General features: G+C 37.7%; 1 protein-coding gene across 1 annotated transcript in view; it reads right to left on the bottom strand.

Annotated features, from left to right (window-relative positions):
• Positions 1-12,403, bottom strand: part of CATSPERE (catsper channel auxiliary subunit epsilon) — a 209,403-nt gene that overhangs the window by 145,895 nt on the left and 51,105 nt on the right. The window lies entirely within an intron of this gene.

The raw sequence follows: 12,403 nt of genomic DNA, 5'->3' as shown, positions 1-12,403 counted from the left end.
GTTTGAATATTCCACTTTCAATATACATATTCCTAAGTTCTTCCATATTCTCCTTATATTCTATTACAGATATATAAACAAATACTAAATGTTAAAAAAGCTACATATGTCTATAATTAAACAGAACTATTGATTCTCACGTGTCATCATGTGTCAAAGGGCTGAGAGGCTTGAATCTGCATTCTGCCTTAACAATACTACAAATTCATATAGCTAAAGTTGCATGAGTATTAATCTTTAAAAATGTGACATGATCATTTTGCCTAAGAAAACCTGTAGTGTTTACATGCTGTAATTTATGTCAAATACAAGTTCATTAATTAGCAATGCAAATCCTTTATTAATCAGCCTTTCAATGTAAATTTTCTGAAAGGGACAACATTCATTTGTATGTTAAGTTGCATGTTTTTTAGAAAGTGATTTTTTTTTTCATTTAAAGATATCTATATTTTCTTTATCATATAATCCAAAAAAGTCAATGCCTCAGGACTCTTTTATTGGCCGATTGCTGCACAATGCCCAGTACATTATTAAATGTAAAACAAATGAAGATATTTCAGGAACCAGTAAATATGTATGCAGTGAATGTCTGAGACCCATATAAGGAAAACAAAATTTCATACATTCAACCTGATTTTAGAAAAAAAATGAAAATAAGTACTATAAATCTTTTTTTAAGATTTTTTTTTTTGTTTGACAGAGAGAGAGAGAGCTCACAAGCAGGGGGAGTGGCAGGCAGAGGGAGAGGGAGAAGCAGGCTCTCCACAGAGCAGGAGGAGCCCGATGTTGGACTCGATCCCAGGACCCTGGGATCATGACATGAGCCAAAGGCAGACGCTTAACCGACTGAGCCACCCAGGCGCCCCAGTACTATAAATCTTGATAGGCAAATGTGCTAAGAGTTCACAAAGTACTAAGTTGATCAAAAAGATCCATAGCTCCAGGGCTGGTATGTCTGCCCTGTGTTATGCTACTTGTCAGAGGTGCAGGAAATAAGAACAGAAGTGAAAACTGAGTTACTTATCTGGAAAGGAATATTTAAAGGCAAAAGGAGAAATGTACTGATAATATGAGAAAGCTTTATTTAGTATTAATACTAAAAACCTTATAAAAAGTAACCTTGTAGAGAGATAGTATCAGCTGATGTTAAAGTAATAACCTTGATTCCCATGGATGATTAGCAACATTCTGTTGGATCTTTATCAGTTTGCTTGGCATCCCTGAATTGGTACACAGACTGAAGGTAATAAGAATAACAGGGTGAAGGAAAGAAACCTGAATGGAGCTAACATTTAAGGTAAGGACAGATCATAAAGAGCCAAAGAAAGAAACTGGGAAAGGATCATCATAGAAATAGAAGAAGCTGATGTCACCAAGATGGTGCAGTAGGAGAAGCCAGCCTCTGTGCCCCCACAAAAATCAATAATTAGACAGCTATCTATAAGCAAACAGTTCTGGAGTGCTCAAGAGTCAACTTAAGAAACTTCAACATAGTGGAACAAAAACCTGAGAACAACTGCACAAAAGAGGAAGGAAGAATGCTTCATTTGTTCCATATCCCCCCATCTACTGAGCTGGCACTGCTCAGCACCAAGAGGGAAACTGCCAGCTAGAGAATTCCCTTCTCCAGAAAAGGGAATGCAGGGAGAGGGACAAGCTTCCCCAGTCTTCCTGGGTATTGCATGAAGGACCTGCTTTTGTTTTACCCCACCCAGGGACCAGCAAACCTGAGATGTATAGAGATGACTAGGAACAAGGAAGAAGGGCAGGGGTTACCAGTATCAGCCACACAGTGGGAGCAACCAGGGTTCCCAGTGACCTGCTCTTTAGAGAGGACCTGGCAGCTTTCACCATAGAAGAAACAATTGATCAGTATAGTCACCATGGACCCCTGCAGATTTCACTAGTTTTTACCCCACAGGTTTTTGCATTTGCAGATGCCACCTGCCTGTGTCCCTTCCCATTCCCCTCCCCTCACTCCTGTCAGAGAATGGGATCCACACAGGCAGCTAGCCCCAGCCTCTGCAGCTGTGCAAGTGCAAGATGCAGCCCAGAACCCCACAGCTGACCTCCACCCCCTTGTGGGTGCTTGGGGCTAGCTTCTCCAAATGTGCACCTATAGGCCCCCCAGCCCGACTTCCATTACTTGCTCTGCTACCATAAGCATGTCTGTGGCAAGACCCTGCAGCAATGGGAATACATCCCAATGGCCAAGGCTCTCAAAGCTGTTTGTGAGCCCAGACCTGGCCCTGTCTACTATCACTGGCCTCCATTGCTGTTCTTGCATCTATGGTGAGACATCACAGCCACAAGACATAGACAGTCAGGGCTCCTATAGCTGCTAGTGTGCCTGCATTCAGCCTGGCCCTTGCCCTCAACACTATGTGTGTGTCTGAAATTGACCCCTGCCAGTACACTGAAAACTACAGCAAGCTCCCACAGCTGAATATGTGCACACCACTGGCTTGGGCCACTATGACTTCCTGCTCTGGTTCCTAGTCCCTGGACCTGGAGGAGCTGCTTAGAACCCTAACAGCCCTTGCAGTGACTATGGACACTACACAGCACTTGCCCGATACCACACAGCTGTTGATGTTATGGACTCCAGTGGCCTGAGCTAATGAGACATCATGCCTCCCTGAACCCAAAGATGCCACATGCCCCTAAGGTGCCTTACATCATGAGACCTGGGGTCATAGCACACTCTACCCTGAGGTAAAGGTTTTCCTTAGCAAAGTTAGTCTTCCAAAATTTGGAAGAGGTGACTGCTTCTTCAAATATGTAGATACTTATGTGAGGCTAAAGGGAACATGAAGAATCAGGGAATCTTGACACCACCAAAGGAACACAGTATATTCCAGTAATGAAGCCCCCAAAATGGAGATAAATACCCTAAAAAGGAATTCAAACATTGGTTCTAAAGATGACCAGAGAGCTACAAGAGAACAAAGATCAACAATTTAATGAAATCAGAAAAACAATAGAAGAACAAAATGAGAATTTCAAAGATAGAAAACATTAAAAAAAAAACAACACAGAAATTTTGGAGCTAAGGAATACAATGACTACACTGAAGAATTTACAGGAGAGCTCCAAAAGAAGCCTGGATCAAACAGAAGAAAGAATCAGTGAACTCAAAGGCAGATCATTTGTAATTACCCAGTTCAGAAAATAAAAAATAAAAAAATAAAAAGGAATGACCAAAGCCTGTGAGACTTATGGGATACCATTAAGAGAAACAATCTATGTATCACTGGGGTCCTAGAAAGAGAAAAGGAGAAACTTAGAAACTTAAAGATAAAATGGCTGAGAACTTCCCAAACCTAGGGAAAGATTTGATATTTGATATTCAAGTTCATAAAGCTGTCACCCCAAAATTACAATCTAAAATGATCTTCTCCACAACCATTATAATAAAACTGTCTAAAACTAAAGATAAGAAGGGAATTTTTAAAGCAGCAGGAGAAAAAAAAAAATCCTCTCATACAAAGGAATCCCCCTTAGGCGAACAGTTGATTTCTCAGCAGAAACCTTACAGGTCAGGAGAGTGTGAGATAACATATTCAAAGTGCTAAAAGAAAAAATTGTCAACCAAGAACACTTTACCAGTAAATCTTTCCTTTGGAAATGAAGGCAGGATGAAGACTTTCCCAAACAAATAAAAGTTGAGGGGGTTTATCACTACTAGAATTTCCTTACAAGAAATGCTGAAACAGTTCTTTAAGCCAAAATAAAAGGCTTCTAATAAGTAAAAAGAAAACATGAAAATACATAACACACTAGTAAAGGTAAGTATATGATGAGATTCTGGATAAGTTAATATTGTAACAAGGTGGTGTGTTAGCCACTTACCTTTAGTATAAATGTTAAAGGACAAAATTATTAAAAACAGTTATAGCTAAAATAATTTGGTAACAGATTCACAACATAAAGAGATGTAGAGTTCTGGGAAGATGGCAGAGTTGGAGGATCCTGAACTCTCTAAATCCCACAGAAACACTGACATTAACAGCCATATGAGTGCAACTAATACAGAAAGCGACCCAAAGACTAGCAGAACAGACTTTCCACAGTTAATCACAGAGAGGAGGCCACATTGAAAAGGGTAGAAGGGGCAGAAACATGGTTAGGAACCCAACACTCTGGTGAGATTAACCACAAATGGGAGGAACATCACAAGCATGGAGAAGCAAGAGCATCAGACTCCACACCAGGCACCCCAGGTATTGGGGACCCAAACTGGGAAGACGAGTAACCATGATATTTGGCTCTAAAAACTGGTGGGGCTCAATTTCATGAGTTTTTATAATCAACAGGGCTTAATTCTGAATACTATAAAAATCAGAGGGCTTAGCTCCAGGAGATCCAGAGGGCAATAGGAAACTGAATGCCCACCCTTAAAAAGCCAGCATAATAAATAACCCAGCCACAATATAGCATAGAAGCAGCAATTTGGAAAGGGCCTGAGGTATATGGCAGATTTATTTACTGAGGTGTAGATTTATTTACTAATCTCAGAATGTGTGCTGGAGCAGCAGGGAGAATCTTTAGGAGACTTCTCCAAGAACAAAAGAGCTGGCAGGCACCATTTCTCTGCCCCCTGCCAGCCTAGACAGCTGAAACTTGTGGGAAATGGCATGAACACAATCCACATATCTTGCCAACACTGCATGTTCCGCCTCCATGCTCTCCTGTGTGTCCACCCCATCCAACCTACCCCACTTAGCAGGTGTCCCTTCAAAGTAGCTCCTGCCACATCCCTACTACTTGCAAAAGTAGTCTTGGCAGGGACAAGTGGCTCTCAAAAGTGACTCCAGCCTTGCAGAGAGGGGAAGATAACCAAACACACACACACACACATACACACACACACACACAAACCAGTGTTCCCATAGTCCCAGCAGCTGAACCTTGTAGCTGGCAGTGTAGAGTGAGTTCCCTGCTGGTCGGTGTCACTGCAGTTCCAGCACACATACTTGGGGCAGGCATCTGGTCTGACTATGACCTTACTCAGCAACAAAAAACTCTCAGAGACAGCACAGGAAGAAAGCCCTACAGTTCAATATGACTGTAGCACACGCAGACAGACTGGGGGCAACTTTTGAGTCTCACTGCCAACTCCACCAACCAACTAAAGCCTCCCAAGGCATAGGCAGGGAGATCACCCTGCAGGTTGGTGCAAGCGCAGCCCCAGCAAATGGAATGGGGGCAGGCATCTGGTCTAACTGCCAGATCCACCCACCAGTGAAGGCCTTTTGGGACAAGGCAGGGAGGGTGCCCTGTAGGTTGGTGAGACTGCAGCTGAAGACAGGCATCTGCTCTGACTTCTGAAACTGCCGAACTGCAAGCGCATAGTGGCTCCAGATTGGTCCCTTAATAGCACAGGCACTAAATCCCACCAGGTGCACCCACAAAAGGCAAAAGTGAGCCAGTGCAGCTGACTGGACTGAAGGCAAATGTGGCTTAGCCACAACAGTAGCCATAACAGTAGGGCATACAAAACCCACATGGGAGACACCCCTGACGTGCCTGGTTCTGGTGAACCTAATGGCAACCACAAATCAAAAACCCTTAATAAATACACAATAAATAAAGAGAAAGGAATCCAAGCATATCACTGAAGAAAGCCATCAAAATACAGGGGAATTGAGCAAAAGAAAAAGAAAGGATCCAAGAGGAACTACAAAAACAACCATAAAACAAATAACAAGATGGCAATAAGTGCACACCTATCAGTGGTTATTTAAATGTGAAAAAAGTAAGTGCTCCAATCGTTTGTGTCAAAAGACATAGGGTGACTGAACAGATTAAAAAGTAAGCTGTAGCTATATGCTGCCTACAATAGACTCACTTCAGAACTCTAGATACATGCAGATTGAAAGTGAAGGGATAGAAAAACATTTATCATGCAAATGGAAGTGAAAAGAAAGCTGAGATGGCAATATTTACATCAAACGAAATAGACTTTAAAACCAAGACTAACAAGGGGCACCTGGGTGGCTCACTCAGTTAAATGTCTACCTTTGGCTCAGGCCATGATCCCAGGGTCCTGGGATCAAGTCCCGCCTTGGGCTCCCTGCTTGGTGGGGAGCCTGCTTCTCCCTCTCCCTCTTCCTGCCGCTCCCCCTGTTTGTGCTCTCTCTCTCTGTCAAATAAATAAATAAAATCTAAAAACAAACAAACAAACAAACAAACAAACAAACAAACAAACAAACAAAAAAACCCCAAAGACTAACAAGAGAGAAAGAAGGACATGGCATAATGATAGAGGGAACATTGCAACAAGAGGACATAACAACTGTAAATATTTATGCACTCAATATGGGAGCACCTAAATATATAAAGCAACTATTAAGACATAAAGGATGAAATTGACAGTAACACAATAACAGTAGGGGACCTTAACACGTCATTTCAATGGATAGATCATAGAGACAGAAAATCAACAAGGAAACAGTGGCTTTGAATTACACTTTAAACCAGATGGACCTAACAGATATTCAGAACATTCCATTTAAAAGCAGCAGAATACCCATTCTTTTCAAGAGCCCATTACACATTTTACAAAATCAATCACATGTTAGACAGAAGAACAAGTCCCAATAAATTAAAAAAGACTGAAATCATATCATGCATTTTTCCTGGACACAATGGTATGTATGAGACTAGAAATGAATCACAAGAAAAGATCTGAAAAGGACACAAATACATGGAAGCTAAATAACATTCTAGTGAACAATAAATAAATGGTTCAAGGAAGAAATCAAAGAGGAAATAAAAAAATACAAGGAGATGAATAAAAATGAAAACACAATGGTCCAAAATCTTTGAGATGCAGCAAAAGCTGTTCTAATAAAGACCTAGCTCAAAAATATGAGAGATCCCAAATAAACAAGCTAACCTTACACTTAAGGGAGCTAGAAAAAGAACAAAGCCCAAAGCCAGTAGAAGAAAGAAAAATAATAAAGATTAGAGAATTCAATGAAATCAAGACCAAAAAAAACCCCAACAACCCCACAATAGAATGGATCAATAAAACCAGGAGCCAGTTCTTTGAAAAGATCAACCAAATTGACAAACCTTTAGCTGGACTCATCAAAAAGAGAGAGAGAGAGAGAGAGACAGACACACACACACATACAGAAAGAGATGGAGAGAGAGAGATTGAGGGAGAGAGATTGAGAGAGAGAGAGAGAGAAAGAGAACTGAAAATCAGAAATAAAAGAGGAGAAAGATCAACATCACAGAAATACAAACAATTATAAGAGAATATTATGAAAAATTACATGCCAACATATTGTACAATCTAGAAGGAATGGATAAATTCCTAGAAACATAACCCTTCCAAAACTGAATCAAGAAAAGATAGACAATTTCAACAGACTGATTACTAGCAATGTAATTGAATTGGTAATCAGCAAACTCCCCTCCAAAAAACAAAAGTCCAGGAACAGATAGCTTCACAGGTAAATTCTACTAAACATTTAAAGAAGAAGTAATACCTATTCTTCTCAAACTATTCCAAAAAATAGAAAAGGAAGGAAAGCTTCCAAATTCATTCCATGAGGCCAGCACTGCCCTGATACCAAAACAGATAGAGTCACTATAAGAAAAAAAGAGAACTACAGGCCAATATCTCTGATCACAGATGTAAAAATTCTCAACAAAATATCAGCAAAACAAATCCAACAATGCATTTAAATAATCATTCACTGTGATCAAGTGGGATTTATTCCTGGGATGCAAAGGTGGTTCGTTATTCACAAATAATGACACATCACATTAACAAAAGAAAGGATAAAAACCCATATCATCATCTCAACTGATGCAGAAAGAGCATTTGACAAGTATAACATTCATGATAAAAACTAGGTTTAGAGGGAACATACCACAGCAAAATAAAGGTCATATATTAAAAACCTGTAGCTAACATCATACTCAATGGCGAAAAACTGAGAGCTTTCCCTCCAGGGTCCAAGGTCAGGAACAAGACAAGGATGTCCACTCTCATTGTTTTTATTCAACATAGTACTAGAAGTTCTAGCCACAGCAATCAGACAAGAAAAAGAAATAAAAGGCATACAAATTAGGAAAGAAGAAGTAAAACTATATTTCCCAATGATATGACACTATAATATAGTAAATCCTAAAGACTCCACCAAAAACTACTAGACCTGATAAGTGAATTCAGTGAACTTTCAGGATACAAAATTAATATACAGAAATCTGTTGCATTTCTATATCCTACTAAGGAAACAGTAGAAAGAGAAATTAGGAAAATAATCCCATTTATAATTACACCAAAAAGAATAAAATACCTAAGAATAAACTTAGCCAAGGAGATGAAAGACCTATGCTCTGAAAACTGTAAAACACTGATGAAAGAAATTGAAGAGGACACAAACAAATGGAAAGATAGTCCATATTCATGGATTGGGAGAACCAATATTGTTAAAATGTCCATACTACCCAAAGCAAGCTACAGATTTAATGGAATCACTATCAAAATACCAACAGCATTTTCCACAGAACCAGAGCAAATAATCCTAAAATTTGTATGGAACCACAAAAGACTCTGAACAGTCAAAGCAATCTTGAGATAGAACAACAAAGGTGGAGGATCACAATTTCAGATTTCAAGATATCCTACAGAGTGGTAGTAATCAAAACAGTATGGTATAGGCACAAAAATAGACACAAAGAGCAATAGAACAGAATAGACATCCTAGAAATAAACCCATACTTTTATGGTCAATCTATGACAAAAGATGCTAAAATATACAATGCAGAAAGGACAGTCTTTTCAATAAACAGTGCTGGGGAAACTGGACAGCTACATATAGAAGAATGAAACCAGACCACTTTCTTATACCATGCACAAAAATAAACTCACAATGGATTAAAGACCTAAATGTGAGACCTGAAACCATAAAACTCCTAGAAGAAAACACAGGCAGTAATTTCTTATCATCAGTAGAAACATTTTCCTAGATATGTCTCCTCAGTTGGGGGGAACAAAAGCAAAATTAAACTATTGAGATTACATCAAAGTAAAAAGCTTTGACACAGCAAAGGAAACCATCAACAAAATAAGAAGGCAACCTACTGAATAAGAGAAGATATCTGCAATGTATATATCCAGTAACAGGTTAATACCCAAAATACACAAAGAACTTATACAACTCAACACCATAAAAAATGAAATAGTCCAGTTAAAAAATGAGCAGAGGACCCAAGTAGATATTTTTCCGAAGAAGACATATGGATGGCCAATGGAGACATGAAAAGATGTTCAACAGCATTAATCATCAGGGAAATGCAAATCAAAACCAAGTGAGATATTTATTGCCTCACATCTGTCAGAATGGCTAGAATAAAAAACACAACAAATAATAAGTGTTAGGATGTGGAGGAAAAGGAACTGTCATGCACTGTTGATGGGAATGCAAATTGGTGCAGCCCTTCTGAGATAAAGAATGGAGGTTCCTCAAAAAAATTAAACATAGAATTACCACATCATCCAGTAATTCTACTGCTGGGTATTTACCCAAAGAAAAGGAAATCATTAATTTGAAAAGATATATGCACCCATATGTTTATTGCAGTATTATTTACAATAGCCAAAATATGGAAGCAGCACAAGTGTCCATCCATAGATATGGTATATTTATATAACAGATTAGTACTCAGCTATAAAAATGAAATAAAATCTTGCCATTTGTAACAACATGGGTGGACATAGAGAGTATAATGCTAAGTGAAATAAGTCAATCAGAGAAAGACAAATATCATATGATTTCACTCACATGTGCTATTTAAGAAACAAACAAGCAAAGAAAAAAAAGAGACAAAAACCAGACTCTTAAATATAGAGAACAAACTGATGGTTGCCAGGGGGAGGGGCATTAAGAGTACACTTATCTTGATGAGCACTGCGAATGTATAGAATTATTCATTATAGTGTACACCTGAAGCTAATATAACACTGTATGTTAATTATATTTGAATAAAAAAATAAACATAAAAATACACTAAAAATTTTAAAGAGATGTAAACTGTGACAGAAAAACATAAAATATGGGGTGGGGAAATAAAATGGTAGAGTTTTGTATGTGATGGAAGGTAAGCTGCTATCAGCCCCAAACAGACAGATGTTTCAAGTAAGCCAAAGGGAAACCACAGTGAAAAGAAAACAAAACAAAACCCAGCTATCGTAGGTACACACAAGATAAAGGAAGGGAATCAAAGTATACCATTGTGGAAAATCATGAATTTACAAAGGGACAGCAAGAGAGGAAGAAAAGAGCAGAGGAATATAAAAGAGCAGGGAAATGATTAATAAAATGGACTGGTAAGTCCTTACCTAACAATAATCACTTTTAATGTAAATGGATTAAATTCTCCAATCAAAAGGTATAGAATGGCTGCATGTATAAAAAATAAGACCCCATTATATGCTGCTTATAAAAGACTCACTTTAGCTTCAAGGACATATATAGGCTCAAAGTGAAGGGATAGAAAAAGACAGCTCAGGCAAGTGGAAACCAAAATAGAGTGGGGTAGCTATATTTACATCAGACAAAATAGATTATAAGTTAAAAAGTTTAATAAGAGACAAAGAAAGTAATTATGTAATAATAAAGAAGCCAATTCCTCAAGAGGATATAACAGTTGTAAATATGTATGCTCCCAACATCAGAGCACCATACATTAAGCAAATTCTAACAGATCTGAAGGGAGCAATACACAATAATATAATAATAGTAGGGGACTTCAGTACTCCATTATCAACAATGGATAGATCATCTAGATAGATAATCAATAAGGGAAAGTTGGCCTTGAACCATAGTTTAGACCAAATGGACCTAACAGACATATACAGAATATTCCATCTAACAGCAACAGAATACACATTCTTCTCGAGCACACACGGAACATTCCCCAGGATAGATCAAATGTTAGGTTAAAAAAAACAAGTCTTAGAAAATTTTAAAATATTGAAATTATACCATATATCTTTTATGACCACAATAGTACAAAACTAGATCAGTAACAGGAGGAAAACTGGAAAATTCACAAATATGTGGACATTAAACAACACACTGAACAACTAATGAATCAAAGATGAAATCAAAAGGAAATTCAAAAAATATCTTGAAACGAATGGAAAAGAAAACACAATCTAACAAACTTATGGGATGCAAAAAAATAGTTCAAGAAGAGGCATTTAGTGTGGTAAATACCCTTGCTAAGGAAAAAGAAAGATCTAAAGTAATCAACCTAACTTTATACTTCAAGGAACTAGAAAAAGAAGAACAAACTAAGCCCAAAGTAGCAGAAAAAAGGAAATAACAAAGATCAGAGCAGAAATAAATGGAGACCAGAAAAACAATAGAAAAGATGAACAAACCTAAGAATTGTTTTTTGAAAAGATAAACAAAATTGGTGAAACTTTAACTAGATTAAGGAAAAAGAATACTCAAACTACTAAAATCAGAAATGAAAGTGTAGACATTACTACAAATTCTACAGAAAAGCAGATGACCATAAGAGACTACTATGAACAATTATAGACCAATATACTTGACAATCTAGAAGAAAGAAATAAATTACTAAAAAGATATCATCTACCAAGACTAAATCAGGAGGAAGTAGAACATCTGACAGACTAATAATGAGTCAGGGATTGAATCAGTAAGCACAAATCTTTCATCAAAGAAAAGCCCAGGAATAGATGGCTTCACTAGTAAATTCTATCAAATATTTCAAGAAGAATTAATGACAATCCTTTTCAAACTCTTGCAAAAAACTGAAAAGGAGGAAACTCCAAAACTCATTTCATAAGGCCAGCATTACCCTGATATGAATCAGAAAAGGACACTACAAGAAATGATGATGAATAGATGCGAAAATTCTCAACAACATACTAGTAAACTGAACTCAACAGCATATTGAAAGGATCATACATGATGATCAAATGAAATGTATTTCTGGATGAAAGGATGGTTCAGCATATACAGATCAATAAATGTGATACACTACATTAATAGAATGAAAGGTAAAATCATATGATCATCTCAAAACATGCAGAAAAACATTTGACAAAATACAACATCCTTTCTTAATAAAAACTCTCAACAAATTGGGTATAGAGAGAACATATCTCAACATAATAATGGTGATATATGCAAGCCTACAGCTAACATTATAGCCAATGGTGAAAGGTTGAAAATTTTCCTCTAAGATCAAGAACAAGACTAGAGTTCCCACTCTCACCACTCCTATTCAACGCAGTATAGGACATCTTAACCAGAGCTATCAGGCAAGAAAAAGAAATAAAAGGCATCCAAATCAGAAAGGGAGAAGGAAAATTGTCTCTGCTTGCTGATATGATCTTATATAT

This window comes from Mirounga angustirostris, unplaced genomic scaffold (assembly GCF_029215605.1).
Source record: "Mirounga angustirostris isolate CCGP_5_RB_7025 unplaced genomic scaffold, mMirAng1.0.hap1 SCAF_6, whole genome shotgun sequence".
NCBI classification, from domain to species: domain Eukaryota; kingdom Metazoa; phylum Chordata; class Mammalia; order Carnivora; family Phocidae; genus Mirounga; species Mirounga angustirostris.
Note: the sequence above shows the minus strand (reverse complement) of the source record. Positions and strands in the feature narration are given on the sequence as shown.